Genomic DNA, 24,709 nt, shown 5'->3' with positions numbered 1-24,709 from the left:
AGTATGTCTCCAATTGTTCTCCTAAGTAGATAGTTCACATGTATTCTGTTTGTGTACCCAAATAAAAGAAGAAGTTACTTGAACCCCATAGCACACTGTAGTGTTATAGTCAGGCGCCTACAGCACGTGCTGTCCTTTGAGAGCACCATGCTGGTCCCATCCCCTGAACGAAACGCGATGTCAGATGTTCCCAAAGCAAATTTTTGATGCTGTCTCTCTGAGGTCCCTTCCAAACTGCAATGCAGAGCCAAATCTGTCAGGCCAGGCTCTCCTCTCTGTGAATTAGTAGCAGCCAAGATTAATTAGCACCCAAAGCATTTCCAGCTGTACCGCTTGCGTGCTGCTGCTGCGATGCATGTAGCCACCACTCCCCAGGTCTGTGATTCATTGCTCTGTCAGTGGTTTGAGATACAGTGTATGAAAATGCCATATAAATGCAAATATAAATACAAACACTGAATTTCCCCTGTTGGCTAGTGATAAGGTGCTCATCCAGATGACACACTGCGATCTAAAAGTGGAAAGTAATATTTGGAAGGAGGGGAAACTCAATGATTATTCTTAAACTCGTTTTTCTCTTTCTTAAATAAGCTTTAACTGAAGAAGAAAAAGGCAGCTTTGGCCTCCTCCTTGGCTACCTGTGTGGCAGACCGAGATGATATCTTTCTGATTAATTAAATTAGGGTGAGGATAAATTTTGAAGGAGGTTTGGGTGGTGGTGTGACTTGCTGTGTGTGTGAGCACGTGTTCCTGGGGATTGAACTGAATGAGGTCTGGTTGTGGTCTGAATTTGTTTGGGCACTGGCTCTGTAACGAGGGTGGAGGGATGTTGATTCTGCTTTATTCCCTGATCACCTGCACTGTCTCGTGATGTAGGAGATGTGTCCTGTCCAAGGGACCCGGGACAGCTTGGGCTGTACTTGCCTGGCCAGCCAAAAGGGAATGGAGGCTGCTGCACTGGGGAACACAGGCAAAGGAGACGTGTGAAGAGAAGGCTGCTCCTGTGCTGGTATGGCAGATGTTTTAATTTGAATTGCTTACTCTTTTCTTTAGGTACATATACTTAATGGAAAAGTAATATTTCTTGTCTGAAAATAATTTCATCCTGAAAGTGCCTATGTAAGCAGCTCAATTCTATTTATGTCCTTATTGCTATAAGGATCGGGGGCACAGACTTCCTAATTTTCTGTATTACTGTGCTAGTGCTGCTGTGTGTCTGAAGTTCTCATGCAAATACCAATATCAGCCTCCCACGTAGGTAATGTGAAAGGAGAGTTTGTAGTGCAAGCCTGACATATTTTTTTGTCCTGGTGCTGTGCTGCTGCAAGCGTGCAGGTGGCAACGTGGGGATTGTTCTCACCTTGGTGCAGGAGGATTTTAATCACTTTGAGTGGACTTGGGGACTGGAAATTTGGAGGGGGCCAACATGTGTTGCTGTAGCTCCAGGAGTAGGACTCTGATGGATAAGCTTCTACCTTAACCTCGGGATCCTGGAGTAGTTAAATAATCATTTGGAGTCTCTGTTAGCAATCATCAGCTTCTTTTCCTCAAGTACTCTTGCTGTCACAAAGTATGAGGTTGCTGTATTGCGTTCATGGCTGTCAAGAGCCAGTCCTTTAAATGCGTATGACAACTATGAACATTTTAAATGCTAACTCACTTCTACGTGTTGAGCACCAACCAGACTCAACCTGAATTAATAAGACTGTTATTTTCCTGAAATGCATCCAGTTTATGCAAACCAAAGATGTTGGAAAGACAACAGACACAGCGAAGGACACTAGATTACTTGCTAATTCCCCTGTATAGCAGCAAGGTTTCTTTTTCATGTCCTTTAAGAAGAGAAATTGGGAAGAAGTAGGGTGCTTTTCTAGCTGGAACTAGATCTGCAAAACATCAGAGGGCTTTGCTCATTATTACAAACTCTTCTCTGGAAAGGAAATCAGTAGATCTGTATCTGTTAGAAGCAGGTGTTAAGGGGGGGGGGAGACTCGAAGAAGAGGTGGTATGGGTGAATAGTGTTGCAAAGATAGCAGGTTTTGTGGGAAAAGCTGGAGAGAGATGGTGGCCTGGAGAGAAGGGAGTAGTAGAGGAGAGAGACATAAGATTAGGAGTGAATAGGAAGATGCAGAGATGCTTGGCAGGTGGAAAAGGGGCTGGGTAAGGTTCAGGAGACAGCAAGAACAAGAAGTCTGATTTGGACTGAGCAGTGCAGAGTGTTGTCAGAGCAGCAGGAGATGCTTTTATTAGTAACATTTTGAAAAGGCTATTGTAAGAAAAATAGCTCATAAGTCAGTTCAAACAGTAATGGAGACTTTCGCATGGGTCTTGGTGCCAGCAGTGTGCAGAGTATACCTTATTCTGTGTTGTAGAAAGACATCCCAACCACATGGATAGTTGGGTATTTTCTATTGTTATGCAGTTTGTGACATGTAGATGTACAGCATCTGTCTTGCCATTTCTGAAGTGATTCCCTTCTGTTATAAATGAAGATACAACTCAATCTGAATTTAGTAATATTCATAAAGTAAACAGCACTGGCTGCACGGGGAGTCTACGCTCTACCAACACGCACACACAACTGTCAAACTTTCTAAATATATAGAACATTGCTTTTACATCGTAAGAAACCCAAGTACGCCTATACATATGTACAATCAGAAAAGGTATCAATTGAAACATAAACATGGCAAAGTTTTCCGAATTCTGGCAAGTGTTTAACAAACAGTCCTTTAAGTCTATTACTATTAATGTCCATGACTGGGGGAGCATAGTTGGAGTTGGTAATCCTGGTTGAAGTGCTCCCATATCTTCCATGGCTTCATTAATTTTTCTCAGATCATATAACAGTCTCCATTTTCCATTCCTTTTCTTGATTACAAACACCGCAGAATTCCAGGGCTAGTCGTGGGAACAATATGTCTCACTTTAAGTTGTTAAGCAACTCGGCCTTCGGGCCTTATGTATCCTATTCCTCCCGGATCGAAGGGAAACAGATCCGGCTCCTTTTCATGGCCTACAGGGCCTGGATCAAAAGGAACGCCCAGGTCACCGTGGGCATAACAGCAAAGGCCTGCGATGGCGGTAGCGGCGGGGGGGCCGATGGTGTAGCAGAGGGATCGGTGGACGAGCCCGCAGCTCCCTCACTGTCTGGCAAACCACACGTTTCTGATTGTGGTCCCACATGGATCTTCAAGGCATCAGAGACTGCTCGCCAGGTGCCGAGCAATCCCACCGCAACGTTGTCGTTTTTAGTAGCAGAGTCCCACACCTTGACCTCAGTTTGGTCCCATGTTTCAGGATCATAAACTGTCTGATTGTTAATAAAGGGTATAAGCTGTAAAGTTACCAGGACAGTCTTTGTTTCTAAGGACGTATAGATTCCCCATAGCACGCAACTGCATACCTTCGGCCAGTGAGGGGCAGTTGTGTGCGCGGGTCTGCTTCCCTCAGCTTGAGCTTCCTTCCAGCTCCGGTGCGCCTATTTCCAGCGACTGTCTCTACGAGCTTCTTAGAGCGGTTTGCTGAGTTTGGCTGAACCCATCTTCATTACGCGATCAATGTCCCTGTTCCTGTCCTGGTCCCTGTTCTGTTAGCCTGTCCCTGTTCCTGTTGTTCATGTCCCTGTTCCTGGTTTTTTTTCAGGTCCCTGTTCGTTTTCTTCAGGTCCCTGTTCGGGTGCCGTTTGTGGCGTAACGACCACACGGACACCAGGGTTCTTTTAGGCTCAGTAACTGCTACTACTTTATTGATGACAGAACTTCACCATATCGTGTTGCATCCCATACTGAGGACAGGCTCCCTTCTTATACCATTCGGCCCACAGCAGTCCTTTTCCGCTAACTCTTCATTGGTCAAACAACTTTGCCCGGCAACCAGCAAACCCCCAGCAACTTCCATGCCTTAACGGCGGGAGAACAGGCAACCCGAGACGGCAAGGCGTCTCCTGAATCACCCTTCTTTGTTCCCTCTAAACTCTTTACATTCCTGATGGCCTCATCGTTAACAGTCTGATGTTATCACCAACCATGGGGCTTGTCGACCCCCATGGCCACACTCCCACATCTCCCCATTCTTTATTAACATCAACCATCTTCTTGACACGAATTATTACTCCATATATCACACTTCCCTCCTTGTTTAATTTCACTCCAAGTGCTACCCACAGTCAAATCTAACCTGTGACAAAAACAAGGCTCCACCATCGCTGCCTGCCCTGTTTCTAATGTTAGATCTCCTCAATTTCTCCAGCTGCATAGTCCTTTACTGTGTCCCCCCAGCAATTTGGTGGCAGGTCTGCCACGACTGAGGTGTTGACTTCACTCTTGGTATAGGTGACAAATAATCCTTCATTATCTGCCTTTTCTGCTCTTCTTTGCCCCCCTCCCACGATTTCTCTTTTGTTCTGTAAATTAAAGCTTGAGATGGTGTTTGTGACTAGACTCCATGAACCCTGAAGCTCAAGGTGTTTGTCTCCTCAGCAACCCAACAGGGGGGAAGATTTCAAATGCAAATACCTTCAGGTGTGTTACACTATAATGTTTGCATGCTCTCTATACAGAACAGACTTCTTGGGCATTTTCATAACTGCTTTCCCTCTATCTCCATTTGCTCTACAGGTTATTTATATAGAGGGTTTCTTTGAGTTTCTGACTTCATTACATAGCCTGTTGTTAATAGTAAAATGTGATAACGTAAGATAACATGCAGAGGTGCCTTTGCTTGGTGGTGAATACAAGGTGAATGCAATAATCGACTGCAAAATAAAACAGGGCATTTGTTAACTGCATAATCTGATTAGAAAGGGTAACTTGGACAACTAGAACTGGGCAACAAAATTTCAGTGCTGAATCAGTTTGCAACTAAAGCTCTCAGCCCCAGAAATATAAAGTTCAGTTTTAAGCTTGTCAGTTTTAGGTTGTGTTATCTTCATGACTTTGAAATGAATCCTCATTTGCCCTAGCACGTACTGAAAAAGGATCGTGTTTGCAGTGCATGTGCGAATGGAAGAGAGATGTTCAGAAACAGAAATAGGACTCCCTTAGCTGAATAATCATGGGTTGTGTTTCGCTTCTAAGATAAATAAGACTAAGACTAAGATAAATAATATTGTAGTTGACATAGCTTGTGCCCTGAAAATGCCATCTGGGTGAAAAACTCAATTCTTTGGTGACACTGAGAGTGAAGTGTAAAGTCTAAAAAGGAAGAAAATTTTTAAAACGGATGGGAATCAAGGCTGTGCTGTGCTGGCTGTGCCCTCTGATCCATCCTTCACTGTCATCAGCTGAGTATTGTCATTGAGATTTCCTCCCTGGAGGGAGGGAGCTGCAGTAGGTTGTGACTGGTTGACCTGACACTAAGTTAATATTCAGCAATGTACATGGAGGATTTTTTTTTCTTTTTTGGGGGGCAGAGGGACGAGGGGGGCAGGGGACAGGGACACAATGTTTATTTAATTCTCTTCTAGCATTGCTCCCACCAAAACAGCCTCCTTTTAGAGGGTATGTAGGTGCTTTGGCTGCTGCTGTAACCCTTACAACTCATTAGCAGCACCAGGATGCCAGACTGAGGGGAGGACTCCTTTCCCTTTATCTTTGTTAGACTCCCAATGTGAGAGCAATTTATCATGCCCTTGGACAGGATAGCTGGGATTTGAAGCCATATTCACCGTGAGTCCTCACTTATTCAAAATTCCCAACCTTCAGAGGTTTTCTTATGTAAAAACCAAAAACCTCCAGGATCAGTTCTGTTATCTTTAGTGGCAGAAATACAGGAAGCTGCAGGCTTGAACTTTGTTTTTGACAGGTTAAATGCCTTCTGTTTCATCTCTAAACCAAACTTTATAATTGTATTACAAAAGATTTGCCAAGTTTAGTAAGGCTGCAAATCAAGGGTATATTATACAGCGTTAATGAGGAAAGAAAATCTGGCAACTCAGTTGGAGGGAGAAAAATAAGTTTATTTTATTAACTTTCTGTATTTAAGGCTTTGGAAGAACTAGGTAGAAAAGCTATACATTGTGTAAAAAAGGACTTTGCTGTGGGTATATGCCTGTCTAGTAGATACATTAGGAGTATTCTCCTTGACAAGGTCCTTGAGAAAACAAATGAGAAAATACAGGAGAACAATCTGAAAGTCTCCTCCAGGGACAGATGTTAGTCTGTTCAACCCTACTGAATGGCAAAGAAATTCCTCAAGACTTCATCTGAGAGGCCTCCCCTGACCTGCTTGTTCTCAGTCACGCAGAGATGCTGCAGCACAGGATATGGCAGACACTGTTTTCAGTTCCCAGGACCTGGTGTTAGGAAGGGGACCTCTGAGCAATGGTCTGGCGTGTGTTTTACATCGTGGTTAGCTAGCCTTGAGCTAGCTGCATGATTCTTGCCTACCAACTCACAGCAAACCAGGCTGAAATGCAACAACATCCTTATATTGGCCCTTGTGTGGTGGGAATAACATCGCATCAATATATTTGTGGGGAAATGAATCAAACAAGCCAGGCTTCAGAAGGACTAAAGTAACTCCTAGCAAAACTGCTTCAGGAGTGTGTAACTGTAGAGTGCGAGCCTCTTTTCCTTGCAGAAAAGGAAATTTTTACATATCAAAACTTGTCAAAATCTGTGTTCAGAGCCGCCCTTGCAGATGACCTTATCTTCTCCTCCTCAGTCCCTCTCTCCCAGCTCCCCTTTCTCTCCATGCAGGTCTGTCAGTGGAGCACTCCCCTGAACCCTTCTCCAGCTCTCTTCCTGGCCCTTGGCAGCATCTTGACCCTCTTCCCTGTGGTGTGAGAGATGCTATGGTAGGGCTGTCTGCAGTGCAGTACGATGTGTATGCATCTTACAACAGCAAGATAGCTCAGGTAGAGACGGGGGCCCAGTGGGGTGCGGAGCTGCTCGCCGTGCTGCTCTAACAAGCCTTGTAACACTTATGAAGACGATTCAGGAATTGCTATGTGTCAATCTCAGAAATGAAGACAGATCTTTCAAGGTTGGGAGATTTCAGCCATTTGGAGATAAAAATGCAGGCTGCTGAAGACCAATGCAACTATTTATCAGTCCTTGTACTGGAACCCAAGCAGTTTATTCTTTAGTAATTTGAATCAGATTTGGTTTTTGCAAACTAAATACAAATGAAGAGAACAATTCTGATTATTTAGGGCAAGCTGCATATCAAGAACAAATATATCTGTTCCATTAATGTGATCTATTTGTCTCTTCCTCTCTTCTGTCTCAATATCTTTTTTTATTCCATTTCTCAAAGCCTGTAATCCAATACTGCTATCAAGGTCCCACTACTCTGTGCTCCTGTTTTTCTTCTGCTACACAGTAAGATGGCCTCAGGCTCTCTGCATGCTGAACTGTAATACACTCCCATTCAGCAGGTGATGAGGATACAGAGACCTTATTGTAGATGGAGCAGTCTCTTGTGAGCCCAATGAACACGGGCGTCCACCAGGAGCACATGGGTTGAGCAGAATGGGAACCTGGAAACAATTCCTGTGCTCCAGGCCCATCAGTCAGAGCTCAATTGCATACGGCTCCTGAGGATTTGGGTTCAAAATAAGTCATTATGCATCAGTGAAGGAAACGATCAGCTGGCTGTGGTACAGCACACAGATGGCTGTAGTAAAGAAACCACCTGCCGAGACAGGCTGGACTGACTAAAGGCTGCCTCCTTCCTCACCAGCAAGATCAAAGACTCGAGCGTGGGAGAGAAAGAAGCAGCTATCAAGGAGTGGGTGTAAGGCACAGCGAGAGTTCAGTGAGAGGCAGGGCTGCCCTGGGGAAAATATGTGTTTTGTGGGAAACGTGCTTTGGAAGAACCTGGCTTGATATTTTAATGAATCCATTTGTAGCACATTTTAGGTCTACTCTTGGCTGCTTTTGTCTACAGTATTCCAGAAACTGAGGACTCAGTTCTGGACCAGTGAAACACTACATTCTCAGATTAACAGAAAGAAATTGTGGTTGAAAATTGTTAAAATCTATGCAACAATAATATTTGCATTGACTGAGCATTAGACCAGCAAGGTACAAGGTAAGATACACTTTGAAGTCTTTGGACTGGACAAAGATGTGGCCCACAGGAAAGAACAGACATGACATTGGAATGCATAATTCCAGGATTTGGAGAGATGAAGGTTTTAGGAATAAAGTACTGCTGTCACCAAGGTTGCCAACACAGTAGCATGGCAGAGAACAGGTAGACTACTCAATGGCAGAAGCTGGTTGAGAGGGGTTGAATATTAAAGACATTGTATTTGTGAAGGAAATCATTGAGGTTCAGAGACTGTATTTTCAAGCTCTGTCGAAACCTGTTTACAGCATTTTGAGGTGACAGAAGAGCACGAGAAAATTCAAAAGGAAAGGCCACAAAGGGCAAAGATGACACTGAATGGTGTCAGAGAATAAGGCAGATATGTCAAGATGGGCAAAGTATGACTTTCTGGCAGCTCCTCATCCTTTCCTGTCAATGAGTATGGGAAAAGATGGAGACTGCCTGAGACAATGGACTGCAGCCTAAAGCAGTGAATCAGGAGAAGCTGAGATGGTGCACAGTGTTTTTTTCTGCCTGAACTGATAGTACAGAAAGAAAAGGATTTCTTTAGGGTGACAAAAATCACTGCCTACTCTGTGCTGCTCTTTTTAGGCTCCTTTCTCATGTAAGCTCTTGCTATGAGGAGGGGGAAATGAAGTACCTGAATATTTGTCTGAAGCACCTAGATACAGAAATGTGGTGACAGGCTACCGGCAGCGGGTTTGATGTACTTTCTCTAGTGATGATTTTTTTCTTTTTTTTCACTAAATGGGGTGAGGTGAGTGATTTCTCCTTTCCTTTCCATAGATATTGCTATGTAACCTCCTGACACAGAGGTAATTTTTCCTCCAAGTTTGTGTAGTACTCTTGAAGAACATCAGTGGATGTTCCCAGGAGATATTCCAAAAATCTGTAAAAGTTTTAAAAAACACTCTTGTACTGAGCACTCTACTTTGTGATCTGCAGTGTGTCAGCTCAGCTCAGCGGGAACGCAAAGGGGCCACACTTTGCATGTGGTTTTGCTCTACACATCCCAGTAAAACCCAGTTGTTCCTGTCAGATGCTTTAGGATCTCTGTGACAGAGATTACAACTGGCTGTGGGTGAAGTTGTGGTGAAAGTGGATGAGCAAGTGCTTGTCCCTTGTCTCAACCAGAGAGGCAATACATCCCCCCAAATCAGTCAAATGGTATTTCTCTTAAAAGTCCTACTTAAAAAATGAGGTGAAAATGCTTTGTGACCTGGTGGAAAGCCAGGAATGAAAAGAGCACTCTGTTTTGTGCTCTAAACAAGAAAGCTGTTTGAAAGAAAACTCTAGAGATGAACTCAGGATAAGAAAATAAGCTCTGGGAGGAACGTGGTACTTAGCCAGCCTGAATTTGTGTATGCAGACTGCAGGAAGAGAAAGCCAGCTTGAAATATGCACAAGGTTGTTGTCATGATAAATTAATGTTCTCCATTCTTATGGTAGATACAAGAGGTAAGCGACCTAACACAACATGCTATTCCTAAAACAGAAAGGGAGTGATTTCCAGACAAAATCATTGTAGTGTATGTTCCTAGCTGGTTGAAAACTGTATGGAAATAAGACTTCAATGTCAATGGCCAAGTCATGCATGGGCATATATTAAATGAACTCCAGTTGTTGGTCTGGTCCGCTTCTATATTTTCATCAAGGTCTCAGCTTCTGGATTTGAGCATATTTGAGTATACTGCAGGGACTTTGCAGAAAAGGATCAGAATTCTCCAGAAATTTGGGAACTTTTTGCTGATCGATAAGGTCAAGTTTTCAAATATTCCTGCAAAGTATGTTTAGGAGGGAAACACCCCAAAGTGCAATGCTTAAACAGGGAGTAATTAATTAGGCATTATTAGTTGACCGAACCCAACGGTTTCCCATCACAAAATAAGTAAGAGTTAAAGTTTCTTTACCATAGCAAAGGCAAACGTAAATCTGGGAAGAATCCAAGAGCTGTGTTTAAGGTGCGTGATTTCTTTATCTTCTGTGGTACTTTGGGGGCCTTATCTGTTTTCTATCTAAGATGAGTAATAGATGAGAATGGCAAGAGGCTTTGTTTTCTTGCTTACAAGATGTTAAATTCTGGAAGAACTACTGTAATTTAATTTTCCTAATTTAATTCAGGAAAGAAGAAACTGAGGATTTACATCATCTTAGTATATATAGATAGGTGCCACTAAGGGAAAAGTGCTCGCTGTGAGAAGCTGTAATAGACTTAAAGTATCTATGCATGCCTGCAGCCAGGGGTATTTAGGTTAGACCTCAGAAAACTTTTCTAATGCTAAGTGCAATAAAGTACTGTGCTTCCCTAGAGAGGTTCTTTGCTTGATTTTAAGGACAGCTTAGATAAATGCCTGTTAAGGGTGGTTTATGTGTAGCTCAGCCTGCTTTCGGATGAACCAGGTAACTACCTGGTGTCCCTGCCAAACAGATCTTTCACAAGTGACCAGGAGAAAACCTGTTTTGTCCTGTGAAGGCTAGAGAGCCTGAAGAAGCGTAAGGCATGCTCTGCTCTGCAGCCTCATCGCCCTGTTTGCGTGACTGGAGACAACTGCTTTAACAAAGCATGCCCATTACAGCACCCTTGTGACATGTTCTGGGGCGGAAGGGAAGCAGAATAGCAAAGGGAACAAACAGGGAGGCTTCAAAAATAATGTGAAGTGATGGCAGTGTTCCCTCCGCAGGTGTCTAAATATTGCAGAATTACAATTAAGCAAGCCAACAATCTAAGGGCCATAGATTGATGCCTGAGGAAGTGTGGGAAGAAATGAGGTGCCTAACTTTCAAACCAGTGTGTGGGAGGGACTTTCATAAATCCTGTCAACAAATAATAGGATTTGAAATTGTGTAGCTGTATCTTCTGAGCACTACTTTAACCCCCCTTATATATTCTCTGATGAAAAAATTTACAGCACGTGCATCAAATGTAAGTATGTGGCTTGCATACACAAGGGTTGGGGTGATTAAATCCAAGCTCCCACAGTCCTCCTTTCTGGGGAGAGCATCTTGGGTGCTTGTCAGTAATTTCAGAAAGACCTAGATAAATCAAAGGGAAAAGTCAGTCTCTAAGAGCTGTACAGTGACTTCCACATCTGAAGTGAGCTATTACTTGAGCACATGGACCAGTGCATATTCCTTGTCTGTTATTCACGATATTTATTAAAATACCTGTTTAAATTGTATAGCCCACGGGTGTCCTCCCTGGAGTAATGTTATTAGATAATATCGTGCTCTTGGTTAAATAAATGTTCTTGTTGAATGAAACCCTTTCTTCCAGGGAGGGCAAGGAGGTCCCCTCTGCTGCGTGGCCCCGGGAACCTGTCCCAGCACTGCTGAACAAGGGACTGGCAGGATAAAGGATCTTCTTTGTGTCTAACCCTCATCCTGAAACCTTCATTTTTTTAGTTGTTTTTGTGCATTTATGTTTTCAGCTCTGATTAGAGGCTGGACCAATTCTTCTGAATCCTTCTCTGGTCACTTTTTTTTTTTTTTTTTTTAAACCTTAATACACTATTTCAAGTATTCACATTGCCTCTCTGACTCAAGCCTCCTCACTTCAGTCTAGAGCAAAGCTACTCCATGTTACGGAGAGGGGGAGAGAGACTTTCCAAGTTCAGTTGAGTTGGAATTGCTGAATCATCCTTAGGCAGCCCCTTTCATTCCTATAAATACCTATTAGACCTTATTGAACAGCGGTTGGACCCCTGAAATGAGGTGGGATGAAGCTGATCCTCTGGTTACACAAAGAGGAGATGCTGTAAAAGGCTGGGAGGAGTTCTAGAAATAAGAAGCAAAATCTTGGCTTTGAAGCCAATGGAAATTGTCGCTGAGTTCGGTGCGGTCAGAATTTCTCAATAATTTTTACCCTTTGGCACAAATTAGTAAAGATGCATTAACTTTGCTGGAGCCATGTTGGTGTATAGGCAAACGCAGTTTTATAAATCTGGGGATTCATGAAATAAATGTTTCAATATCTGTGTTGTTAAGTTGTTAGCTGATACGCACCGTGAGTCCAAGCTAATCTAAAATAACAAAGCTAACTTGCTCCTAGAGCAACCTGAGGATTTGAAGCCAATGTAATTCTTGAAAGACGAACATAATTTTGATGGATCTAAAAAGCTCACTGGAGCCCATTGTAGAGGAATATTTTACTACTTTTTTCAGTGGAAATGAAATCTTTGCTCTGGCATGAGCATTGGGTTGATCAAGCCTCAGTGCATTCACAAATACAACTTATTACTGCAGTTTATTATTTTTATAGCACCAGCAGTGTTCTTAGTAATTTGCAGGTAGGTATGAATACAGAAGTTGTTCCCTAAAGGAAGTGTAATATATACCTTTTTTTAGATTAATGAACGTCATATATGGTGGGTAGCATGCAGTATCCTGAATAGGTACACGCTCTAGTAATGAACCTAGATATGGGGCGGGCACCAAGAGGGTGAAAATCATAATGTTTCTCTACTGCTGTATTTTTTTTAGAGTTCTTAGGATATGTTTTCCTTACTGTTTCTTTGTGTTAGCGTCTATATATCACAAAGTACCTTTCACTATGAGCAAAGGTAATGGAATCAGTAGATTTATTCTAGGGATCAGCTTGTCTGCAGTGGCTGCAAGTAGGCTGAAGGGAGGCCAATGCATCAGGAAAGGTGGCAGCCACATGCATTGGTGTGTTTAACTTTAATTTACTGTGATGATGGACAGCATTGTGGTATGTGCCATGTGGGTATGGTCAGAGGCTGTCCTTGGCTCTGGGTGTGCTGGAGAGGTTCTTATGGTCCTTCAGGACTTGGTTTGGGGAAAGGAGGAGAGGCCATGGGCTTGTATGTTAGCTCAGACCGCGCAGAGTTGGCTGAAGTCTTGCTGCTGTAAATGGACTTCAGGAACAGTTATTCCGTCAACAAATGTGGTAGTAGAAACTTTTGTTTTACCTTTAGAAAATGTTTGGCCCTAGTAACGGGCACTTTCCAGTGGCAATGCAGGTAGAGGGAAGAGAAGCATTGGTGTTGTTTGAGATGGACATCAAATGGGTTTAACACGGAGAAACAGCAATTCGTGTATTACCCTCTCTGCTGGGAAACTAAAGCGAGTTCTGCTTTTGTTAATGGCACCTCCTAGAAACTGGGCTCAGCTTATCTGCTCTTTTCATGTGCACCCCATGCAGCCCCCAGCAAGCTGGGGATAATGGCTTTGTCGTCGTGTTTACTACTGTGCATAGGTAGATACGAACTGAAGCCTCAGAAAATGAAAAGGCTGATAAACCATTAGAAATCCTTTATACCACTGCACTATTTTTTCTTCATCGTCATTGTTCTTCTCTCTTCTGAGTCAGGTAACACTGCTGAATGAAACAGGCTTTGGAAACCAAACCTGAGCACACGCTCTGCTGCCGTGTTCCCCCCCGCCACTGTGGCAGGTGAAAATTGTTTCTGAGAGTGACTGGAATTGTCATATTGAACCGGCTCCTTTTTTTCTTGAGTTGGATTTCTTTGGTCTCTTGTTTTTCCCCTTGGGTTTTGCTTTCTTTTGTTTTACCTGCTGACTGTCTGCAATCCGCAGCTGTTTACAGAGTCAGATAAAAAGGAAAGCACGTGAATTAATGGGTTGATGTGCAGCAAGAGATTGTGTGTAGTGGTTTACATAGACATCTTGGGTCTTTCTTTTCTGACTAGCTGCAAAAGCTCCTGCATCCTTTATCTTTACATTGTTGGGATACTGAATTAGCCTATGTATTGAGCTGAGCCTGTTCCTTTGATGGAAGTTTAGACGTCTGGACAAATACAGTCAGACTACGTTCACATCTGTGTTTTTTTTTCTTTCTACATATTCTGTAGAAATAGACCTTCAGGGGTGGGAGGGTTTGCTACGATACCTAATTTGAAAGGAATATTTTAGATTAAGGCCGTAAAGCAAATTTTGCATTTTTAATCATGAAGTACTAGAAATGGAAATCCATTTTTGAGCGTTTTCTTTGGTAAAACCAGAAATGACCATGTGAGCAATAGATCACCCTATTACTGTTTATGGATAAAGATTTCTGCATTTACAAGGAGCTCAATAAACACTGGTGACTGAGTTTACAGGGCTAGTAATTAATATGTGGAAGTGTTAATGTTTGAACAAGAAGAGTGATATTTGACAAAGTATTCACAGTCTAGGTAAGAGGAATTCCATTTATTTTTTATCATTGTGATCTTTTGGTCTGATCTCCTTTATAATATAGTTGATGGGACTTAGATTAATGAATTCTTAATTGAAGCACAACAGAGCTTTTGGAAAGATGTCATGTCCTGCTTTAAAAATGAACACGATGGAGATCCCAGCACAAAATGCCACAAAGGACGCCAGTGGCTATTTGTCATCTTTGTTAGATTTGTGCCTTACTTCTAACCTGAATTACACTGGTTTTAGTGTTATGTCATTGTATCTCAATTTGTAATTGTTTGTAACATTGAAGAACCTCTTATCAGCAGCTTTTCACTCTTGTCAGTATTCCAGTCATTTCACTTTGCAATTTGTTGTCCCTTCATTTTACAAACTGAGCATGAAAAATATTTTGCAAATCCAAGCTGGCATGGCTCAGATTCTCATAAATATAATATTGTATATTATTTATTATTATTACTGTTATATTCATTGGTAAAACTATTTTAACAAGGAAGAATCTTTATAATCATTTGTAATTGCTTAATGCATAATAGATGTTTTGTGTTTAAAATTTAAGAAATATATTAGAACTCATGACCAGAAGGGTCTTCCTCAGGAATGGTTTCTCTCTCAGCTCTTTCTCCCAGCAGGGCCAGTCAGGATAGTGGAAGGTTTCCCCTGTGGCACTGGTCCATACAGGGGCTCCTTATTGTCCTGGCACCTCCCAGCACCCATCCAGTGCATCCCAGTTAGGAACAGGGTGACTCTCAGCTGGTTAAATATAAAAGCCCTAACTTAGTAGCTGAGTTAAAGGTCTAAACGTAGATGGTGAATACCCCTGTTGAGCAACCAGATGGTAGTTTCTACACCTATGGCCACTTGCTGAGCTATATTAGCTTTCCAGTTGATTTATCAGTTGATCTTTTGTCACACAAAATTGTCATTATGATGGATCCAAGCCTTTATTTTTTACATTGGATAAACATTAACAACCACATGCCCCCCTGCTCATTCCCAAATGATAGTGTATATTGGTTTATTTAAAAACTAACAAACAAACAAAACACAATCTCTCTTCAATAACTTCAGGCTTTTGTAGGCCTCCACATACTACACCTTTTCCACAAATTTGGAACTTGGTAATGGTGGAGGAAAAGAGCTTCACTGTTTCTTACTTATTTCTGTACGGGAGTATTAAGCTTAATTTGAAATCTGAGCTTGGTAATTTATGTTATACTGTCCTGAATTATTTTTTCACTAGTAGGCTTTAATCAGTTTTCTTCCTGAGTCACATGAGAACTAAAATTTTTTTTTTTTGTCTCTTTTGCATTGAAATATTCTGACATTGATCTCCAACACCGTGAAAAGATTTCACTGTTGTTTACAGTTCATGTGCCACCTTTAGGTGATTCCCAAGTTCTTCCCTTAGATGGTGCTAATAGGGTACAAAAAGCACAACCAGATTACGGTGTTTTAGAAAGAACATGAAGTACAATAAAGGCTCGTTTGGATTCTCTGAGCAATTTCTTTCCTCCTCTGTGTGCTACAGTTCTGCCTTATTTGCTCTTGTTCAAGCGCCAGAATGGCACTGTATAAATGTATTGGATTTGGTAAACAATTAGGTCTGATGACTATATGCTCATTTTGAAAAAATAGAGGAACAAATGTTGTCTGTATTTGAGCTGCAAAATGAACAGGCTTTTCATCAGCTTTGTGCTCACAAAGGGAAGGCATACTGCTAGTATCTGAACTCTGGGAAAATGGTATCCAGTATCACTCTCCATTAATTAGGGGCCCTTGCAAACAACTGTTTCTTTAGAGTATAACAGTAATCAGCAATCCTCTATGCACAGAGGCGTAGAGGGATTTGTGCCTTTGCATTGGACAATGAGGGTGACGAGAATCTCCAGCTGTTTTCCCTCTTGATGCAAACGTCAAGGAGGTGCTGACCATCACGGGTAACTATGTTTATATATTTTTTTCCTGAATGTAATTCTGAGTGTTCAGAAGTAAAAGAGCACTTTTTTGATTAAATTTCACTTTAGGGTGAAGCCCTGAAAAGAAATCTTACCATCTGATGATTTTACCCTTTCTCCAGGGAATTTAAAATACAAGCCGTGTATCTTGCTGTTTCGCATGTCCAAGATAAAGGTTATGGCTTTCAGAAGTGCATTCATGCCCTAGAGACCAGCATCAGCAGCATCTGCAAGACAAGTAACAGTTCATCAGAGTCATCTCAGCTTGTCTGTGCATTTGGCAGCAGAATTATCCTTTCCTTCTTTTTCCCCCACCTTCACCCCTCCCGGTTCATGATTGCTTTGCTCTTACAGGCAACGAGAGTTCTCAGTCTGCCGAGTTGGTTGGGATGTCTGTTCAGCACATAATTGATCATGACTGCCCATCACTGCTCAGGAAGAAACAGAGGGCTTGGGAGGGCAGGGGTGCAAGGGTCCAGACCGCAACACACTGGGAAACTGAGTGCCTGAGGAAACGTGCACAGTGTCAACCCCGTTATGCCTGGGGATTCTGCCAGGACGTAATTAGCACTTCACTCTCAGGAGCAATGTAATTAACTAAGTTCACCTAAAATAGAGGGAGGAGAGAGACTTCACTGTTTATCAAATCTAGCTAGTTTGATTTAAACCATCTAAGTTAGGCCAGTAGTGGGTCTGTTTCTTTCCTGACCCTTCCGTCATATTCATTATTGATTTTTTCCTGAAGGATGTCAAGGCAATTACCGCATGCCACTTTATTTTATCCTTTGCAGAAGAACCTTGAATGAAGTTTTAGGACACTATGAAATAAATCAAGGAATGTTCACTCCAATCAGACACAGCCTACGCTTTTTGTTGCCTTTGAGATAAAAGTTTAAAGCGCAGTCCTGATTAGAGTGCCTCTGTGATTGCTAATGTATGGTGAGTCCTGCATTTCTATAGCCCATCTAGCTCACAGGGCTCGCTTTGACAGGCCGAAGTACATTTATATTGGCTTCTTTGAGTTTAGGCATCTTGCTCAGGGATGAATCCATTGTCTGTCTTCACCTCTTTCTATTGAAGAACCAATTTATGGTGCTCGTAGCAACCAGACCTAAAATCTAAACATCAAAGCTTTACTTTACCCTTCCATTACCTAATCTTAGCTTTTAGATGAAATCAGTGACATGGATGGCTTTATAGGAAGATGTAAAACTAAGCTTTTCTCTGGTGAAGGTGGTGACATTCAAGCTTTGTGAAGATTTGCTTTTGCTGCTTCCACAGCTTAGGCTTCCTCCTACAGCACAAGGCTTTGTTTATAATAATTACACACTGAAGTATACTCAAAGAGCTACTGGTTTCCAAAGACAAGCCCACAGTGTGTTTTTGTTTGTTTGTTTTTAAATGAGGAAATCAGGGGTTGTGCAATGTTGTGTATCTGATGATGAGATTTTAATTAAATAAGCATGTTCTGACACTGAGCCCCAGCCTCATTTGGTGGACATGATGGACAGGGATCAGTTAATGAGCAGATGTTCAGTTTTGCTTTTCCTCAGTGTGTGGCCTTGGGCCCCATTTGTCAGGTTTCCCACACATGTCTGCTGAAAATTTCTAATTTTCTCTGGAGTTATTATGTGACACTTGTCATAGCAGTAGGGCAAATTCCAGTTACATGTCCAGCGAGTGATCTCCAGGGTCCTTGTTCAGTTTTCTAGACCACAGTGTGTTCAATTCAGAAATACTTGGGATTATTCCTAATTCCTAATGTTGTCATTTATTCACCAACTTTTCCTCAAAATCTTTTTCAGAAGTTATGAAAAATTCTCTTTTTGTTTCTTGTACTATTGTAAATTGATGATCTTTATTAGCATGATGAATGATATTAGCATTTTCTCGACCTCTCATTTGACAGAACAGCGTATCTACTGCAGAGCGGTCTGGTTTTAAGTCTTGCCTTTAGGTCATAATTTGGGTGGCGAAGATATAAATTAACTGAAAAGGTTATTGTTGTCCTCTGTAAATACTCTTACGTTGCTGCTTTCACATTCATTCATCAATTTAGAGAAGCTTGATTTTGCTGGGGTGTTGAATTTCATGGTTGTGTTTTAGTTGCAAGGCTCGGGAAAAAATCCCTCTGGGAAACCGCGTCCCAGTCAAAGGAATGTCAGCACCAATGTCCTCTTTACAGTGTGTATTTCACATTGTTGTACATGCTGACTGGTATTTTTTGACAGATGGTGCTAGATAATTGGGATCAGCATACCACTTTTTGATTTTACCAGATACATCCTATTCGAAGTTTCCATTTTCAGATGTTAATTGTAATCATTATTATTATTATTATTATTTTTTTTGTTTGGGAAAATGCCCAGATCAAGTGAATATTGCGGACAGATTAGATGAGAAGGCTTTAGCTAGGAATCAATAACAAAATCAGTGGCATTTCCAGCTTTTGGGTGCTTGATTTGCAGTCGTTAATGTAGTGTTCTTCAAGAAACTCATGCTTTTGTGTAGTTTGTTGACAGTTGCTCTCCATGTAAAGAACACACCGAATTAGGATCAACAGGGTGTAGTGGTTACACCTTGTATCAGTTCAAAAAAGTCCTTGTCGTGGCTTCAAGATCTGTACCACAGCTTGTTCAAGTGAAACTTAGAACACAGGTTCTCTTAATAAATGGTTTCCTTGTAATAGTTTTAATTCCTAATAGTGTTAACGTAGAGACTAAATATAAAAAAATTAAAGCATTTCCATTTGCTTACTTCACAAGGTTTAACAGTGTTGTTAAATTATGCAAGATGGCAATCCTCTTGTGAAGCTGTTGTAATAACCAGTCAAGAATAGCTATTTCTGCAAAGACTCATTAGTGTATTTTTAAGTGCTCTGAACTAAGTTTTTCTTTCCATGTAAATTTTCTTAGCATTTGAAACAATAGCTGCCGCACTTAAAAGAATGTTGCATGATGTCTGACCCAGTATGTTATTAAACAACACTTAACAGCAGTGGCTTGAGAATACTTTTATGAACAAAAATGATTTTGTTCGTTGTGATTTGTGAGGCTATGTTAATTATGACTTCTTAATTCTCGGAATCCCACCAACTCTGAGTCAAGGATTCTGGTAAGTGTTTTTTGACTTGATAATTGTCATTTGGATTCTTTATTATTTACACTGTTTGTAATAGGATGCATTATTCTCCTCTTTAAATAGTTGTCCAATAAAAATGACCAGTCATACAACATCAGTAATGAATAACAAATATTCATAGCTATCAATTGTTTACAACTAAGAGGTTGAAAACTATTCATTGAAACTAATTGGGGAATATTTATGAACAACAAATATATTCAGGATAATCAAAGTTAGTTCACAAATGATTTGCCAACCCCAAAAGGGGTGAAGTTTGTCAAGGATATTATTCTGTGCAATTTGTTTTACTGTCATTAACTCTAAATGCACCTTGAAATATGTGACTGGTGCAGACTAGATGCATTCTGCATTGAGTGTAATTATCTGCATTTCTGCTGGGCTGGACAGGCATGAAATTCAGTGCAAACAACATGCAGGGTGCGCTGTCTGGGGCTCCAAAATGGAACTTGACTTCCCTTAATGTAGAAAGCTAGGGTGCATTAGGCTTTCTCAGGCTTTTGGATACTAAAAATAAAATGAAGGTCGATGTCTAATTAGGTGGAAACTGGTCTGAATATAAATAATTCAGTTTCCACGTACAGTAATGTGACCTGCAAGGGAAAAACAGACACACAAAGGTGTTTTTGTGACTTGGCTGCATCCCCTGCTTGAGCTGGTCTCTTTTTTGAGCTCTTTTGACGGTAGAGAAACTTCAGGCATTTTAATTCTGCCTAGGCAGGGCACATTGGAAAGCAGCATCAAAACCCTTCCTCGGACATGTCTGCTGACCTTCTCTGTGCTGGATTTACTCCCCTTGGGAGTGAAAACTGCCATCAACCGGGTAGTTACGGTGTTCCCATCTATATTTGTCTCTCCCAGAAAAATGCAACAAAACCAGAGTTTGGCATCTGGTTTACTGTCTCAGAAAAGAGGTAGATTCTCCCTGTGTCTCTACACGAGCATCAGACCAAATCTGATGAAGTAACACACTAATCTTTCTTGTACGAGGGTACCACTGAGAGTAGTTGTGGGCCCAGCCACCAAGAGGAAAACATCTCAGAAACTTTCCAAGTATCTCAATAACTACTGCCTACCAGGCTTTACCAGCTTGCAATGGCACTTTGTGGGTGCTAGACTCTCCTGAGATTTTGGTCAAGCTACCTTCTATTGCACTTCCATTTTCAAAGTTTTGTGACCTCCGAAATTTCTGACTAAAGAATATATAGGAGGTAATTCTGATTTGGGTTTATACAGAAAACTGGAAAGAAATGCCATGAAACCATGTGGAAAGGAAATATGCTGTGGTGTAAGCTTTGTGGCAGGGAATGTCAAAATAGGAAGATATTTACAGGTCAAGTACCAGAGATGGGCCACATGCTGCTTGGCCATTGCAAAAGTAATAGCTATCGAAAGGGTGGTGAGCAATCAGAGATGTTCTTAGATGGGAAAGGCTGAAAGTCTCATTTAAAAACAACATTTCGTCCATTTGAATGAAGAAGAGCAGTGGGTTTGTGGATTTTCAGTAGCTGAGAGAGTTCAGTTTGTTACTCAAGACAAGTTTTACAAATGTCCTTTTGTTGCCTAATGCGTAAAAGTGAATTACCAAAGACAAAGCAGTAGTGTAAAGGGTCCGTCAACCAGACAGAGCAGCTACACCTTTGGTTGAGCTGCCAGGACAGGGTTGAAGAGCTACATTTTTAATTTGATGCTTTCCTAGTGAGAAAAATATCTTCCCCGCTAACAGGGCGGAGAGAAATGCACAGCAACAAGTGGAAGCATCCGTGGGGGGCCCTGAAAGTAACTATGTAATGATTATTTGACAAGGCTTCCTGGATGCTAACAATCCCATTAAAATAAGTTGGCAAAAACATTAGGATCCTGAACTAACTGAAAATGAAACAAGAGAAATGAGGAGGGATTAAAGTAAAGCTCAGAAATAAAGAACTACCACTGAGTGCGTCCACTGTGGGCGTGTGTCAACCTGATGGGAAGCTCTTGGTAATTAGCCAGAGTCGACTTCTTTCTTAAATTCTAAAGGGCTCTTTTTATTTATATATTTATTTTGGATTTTGTATAGCATGGATGCTGGGAGGGCAAAGTCAGCACCAGGACTGCCAGCTTTAGGCATTATACCATATGTATTATTAGAGACAATTCTTGCCCAAAGAGCTTTAAATGCATATGCCCAAGGCAGTGGAGGGAAGTGGTGGTATCACACGTTTGCAAACGGGGAGGTGAGGAGGTGGTTTCAGAGCTGTTCACTTTCCACTTGGGCTCCCATGGCAGGTCTCTTCCAAAAACGCTGACTCCTAGTGACTTGATTGGCCAAAACAGGGAGCAAATGGAGACACATGGGGCAGCATCGCTCTCTCCTGTGCACTGCCTTAGCCTTACGATTTACAGCCCTGAGCTCATGCTGCATAAGCCAGTCCTTCTCCCAGCGGTGTCTTCCCTCATGATCTGATACTTTATAATTACCCTTCAGCGGTTCTCTTTTAAATGTATAGACAGGCATGTGACGTACACAGCTCCCTCTTGGTCTAATTGACAGAAAAAGCAAGAACGACTTTTGTGCTGACTGCAGCAAAAAATAATTGGAGTCGAGGATTGTTATGTAACGCATATGCAGCTACGCTTTAAAAATAAACCACTTTTACTTATATAACAACCATTATTGAAAGATCTGGGAGCAGATTTAGGCTTGGGTTGTCCTCCCAGTTGTGGCTGCCAGGGAGCCACGAGCAAGGGCTGTGCCCAGGGCAGGCAGCGGGTGGCTGCAGGCACCTGGCCCCATGTCCCACATCTTTCCCACATCTGGGACAGGTCTGCATGTAGGTGGATGTGTTGGTAGAGCTTTGCAGTCACTGCTGCTGGGAGAGGGAGAGACTCTGTGGTGTATTTTCTCCTTAAAATCATCAGGAGAATAAACTGTTTTCATACAAGGGGAGAAGAATGTTTACTTCATCAGGAAAAATTCTTGTGATGTGCTGATGGACTGCAGTGTCTAGCCTTTCGTTAGCTCTTTCCTGATATCTCTTGAACATCGAATCTTGTGGAATGTTTGCGTGAGTTTTATTGGGAATAAAGGAAAAAAATAAACTTGTCATGTTGAAAATATTCTCAAAATAGATGTTGTGATAGAGTCTTGAGCATTATAAGAAGCCTTTGTATGTCTGCGTTGCAATTTGCTATTGTATGTGTTCTCTAGAGAAAGTCATTTGAAAGGGAGAAAATGTACAAAGCAGACCAGCTGTTTGGTAAAGCTGTGTGACAAGGCTGTGAGTAAGGCTTGACAAGGCCCTGAGAAAAGTTGGCTGGCTTTTAGAGAGGGGTTGCGTGAGATAACCTCCACAGATTCCACCCAACATAAATTATTCTATGATTCTATGATTAACTGTAATTTTGTTCCCAAAACCCACAGTCCTGAAATATTGCAGGTTTTTCTTCAAAATTTATGACTCATGGAAAAAAAAGGCTTTTCGTCTTTGCCATCGTCACGTTCCTCACATGACTAACTGCAAAAGACGAATTGGCAGTTGGGCCTGATTTGTTACTTCATTCTCTATGGAACAGTTGTTCTGTGGGCAAGCAGAAGGGCTTCTTTAATTAAAGAGCAGCAGAGTGTTTTCGGGGCTATTAATGCAACCTGAGAGAGGATTCAAATGACTGCACTCAGCGGGCAGCTCGTGGGCCCAGGGGCTTAGGGGTGCAGGCCCGGCCTCCTAAAGCAGGCCTTCCTCTGCATATGGGGTTCGTGGGCCACTCTCAGCTGCCGAGCTCCGCTGTACCCACTGTGAGCCTTGCTTGTGTACCTTGTCTGAGCATGTATCAGGTTTGCAGAGCCAGGATGGAAGCTGACAGCATGCCGTGGAGTTTTACTGTCAGGACAGGTCAGTGGTATTTTTTCTGTTTTGTGTCCATGGTGCATCAGACCATAGACCCGGCCTTAAAAGCACTGAAAGGGCACCCCTAAAGTAAAACCAAAATCTTGCAAAGAGTGATCTACCCAGGCAAAAAGAACGTTTGTGGCAGTATTAATCACTTGTCACGTCTTGCTGGTTCCCATGTATATCTTTCATTGGTATCGGGCCCTAAAATAAGCCAAGCAATAGAACATGGACATGAAAGATCTGTGTTTGCAGTGTCAGAAAGAGATAGAGTAAAATAGGTACACCTCAGTTATGCTTACCAGTCTAGCCAAAGTGTTGAGGAGGAGCTGGGATTCATACCTGTTCCATCACAAGGTGTTAAATTAGAGAGTAACAGCAAGAGGAACAGGTAGATATGGAGGCAAGTCAGCTCCAAGCTTTTGCCATGTAACCCCAGTCGAAGTGCAGTGGGGTTGAACAAAACAAGTGATTGTGCAATTTGGTATTTGGTCTCTAGATGCCTGCTGCCTGACAGAAAATGTTCTCCATAGCAATTTTCCCATTAGAAAAGTAAAGTGAAAGTGGTAGTGTAAAGGAGCTTATTAGAAAGAGTATTACAGTAAGAATCAGAATAGCAAATTCTTGTTCTGTCTCTAATTTCCTGGGCCACCTTGGGAGCCCCTGTGCCATTTCTCTGTACCTAATTTCCAAACTGGCAGATGGATAATTATCTACTGATATCAGAGGGTTGCGCTTAGGGTGGGGTTAATAAACAAACTCCTTTATAGACCAACCTTGTCTCATTTTGGAAGCCTTCCCATGTGTGTAAACACAAATTTGCTGTTTTTATAGATCTTCTGGCTTAATAAAATCAGAACTTTCTTCTAATTAAAGTGACGTTAAAGTTGGGGTTCATCTCACAGCCACATTTACATCGTCAGACCCGTGTGGTCAGGACGCTGGTGTTGTTCCCAGATACTGGTGTTTGCTGGGGCGGGTGTGCAGAGAGCAGTAATTCCCCCAGTCCCAGTCAAATAACAGATTTCCTCCAGGATCAGGAGCTGGAGCAGGCGATGCACTTGTTTGTGTGTCGAGTTATGTAACCATTAAATCTCTCTTCTCATCTCTCGCCCTACTCCCTCCAGAAATCTGTTATTGAAAGGAAGGAAAAGGGAAAATGTTTTTAAATGGGCAAATTGAGAAATTCACAGTGTTGCAAATAGTCTGCTTGCAGACTAGAGTTGCCTAGGGCTGTTTTATGAGTCTCACATGGGGTTGTAAATCAATTTAGAGTCGTAGAAGTAAGGCATAAACCAGAAAACTCTGTGTGTGTGTCAGCTGTGTTCTGTACAAATGGCTGATATTGTATATAGTGTTTATTGCAAATCCTGTTGTGACCCATTTTCTAATGTAACTTGGTTAATTTTTCTTGTGGCACAAAAAACCCCCAACAAAATAAAGTCCAGTGTTCGCTATATATAAAGCATCGGTTCTTGGTGGTTTTGAACACTGAATGCATTACTGAGTACCTTCAAGCAG

At 41.8% G+C, this 24,709-nt stretch overlaps 1 long non-coding RNA gene across 3 annotated transcripts in view; it reads left to right on the top strand.

Annotated features, from left to right (window-relative positions):
- The first annotated feature begins 524 nt into the window (after nucleotides 1-524).
- The window catches only part of LOC106038607 (uncharacterized), a 45,247-nt gene continuing 21,062 nt past the window's right edge, over nucleotides 525-24,709 (top strand). For all 3 annotated transcript variants that reach the window (XR_007165814.2, XR_010834823.1, XR_010834822.1), the window contains exons 1-2: nucleotides 525-684; nucleotides 877-1,009. This is a non-coding gene — a long non-coding RNA (uncharacterized lncRNA). The remainder of the gene's footprint in view (nucleotides 685-876; nucleotides 1,010-24,709) is intronic.

The sequence above is a fragment of the Anser cygnoides genome, chromosome 13, assembly GCF_040182565.1.
Source record: "Anser cygnoides isolate HZ-2024a breed goose chromosome 13, Taihu_goose_T2T_genome, whole genome shotgun sequence".
Lineage (NCBI taxonomy): Eukaryota > Metazoa > Chordata > Aves > Anseriformes > Anatidae > Anser > Anser cygnoides.
This window is presented reverse-complemented; position numbering and strand designations above follow the sequence as displayed.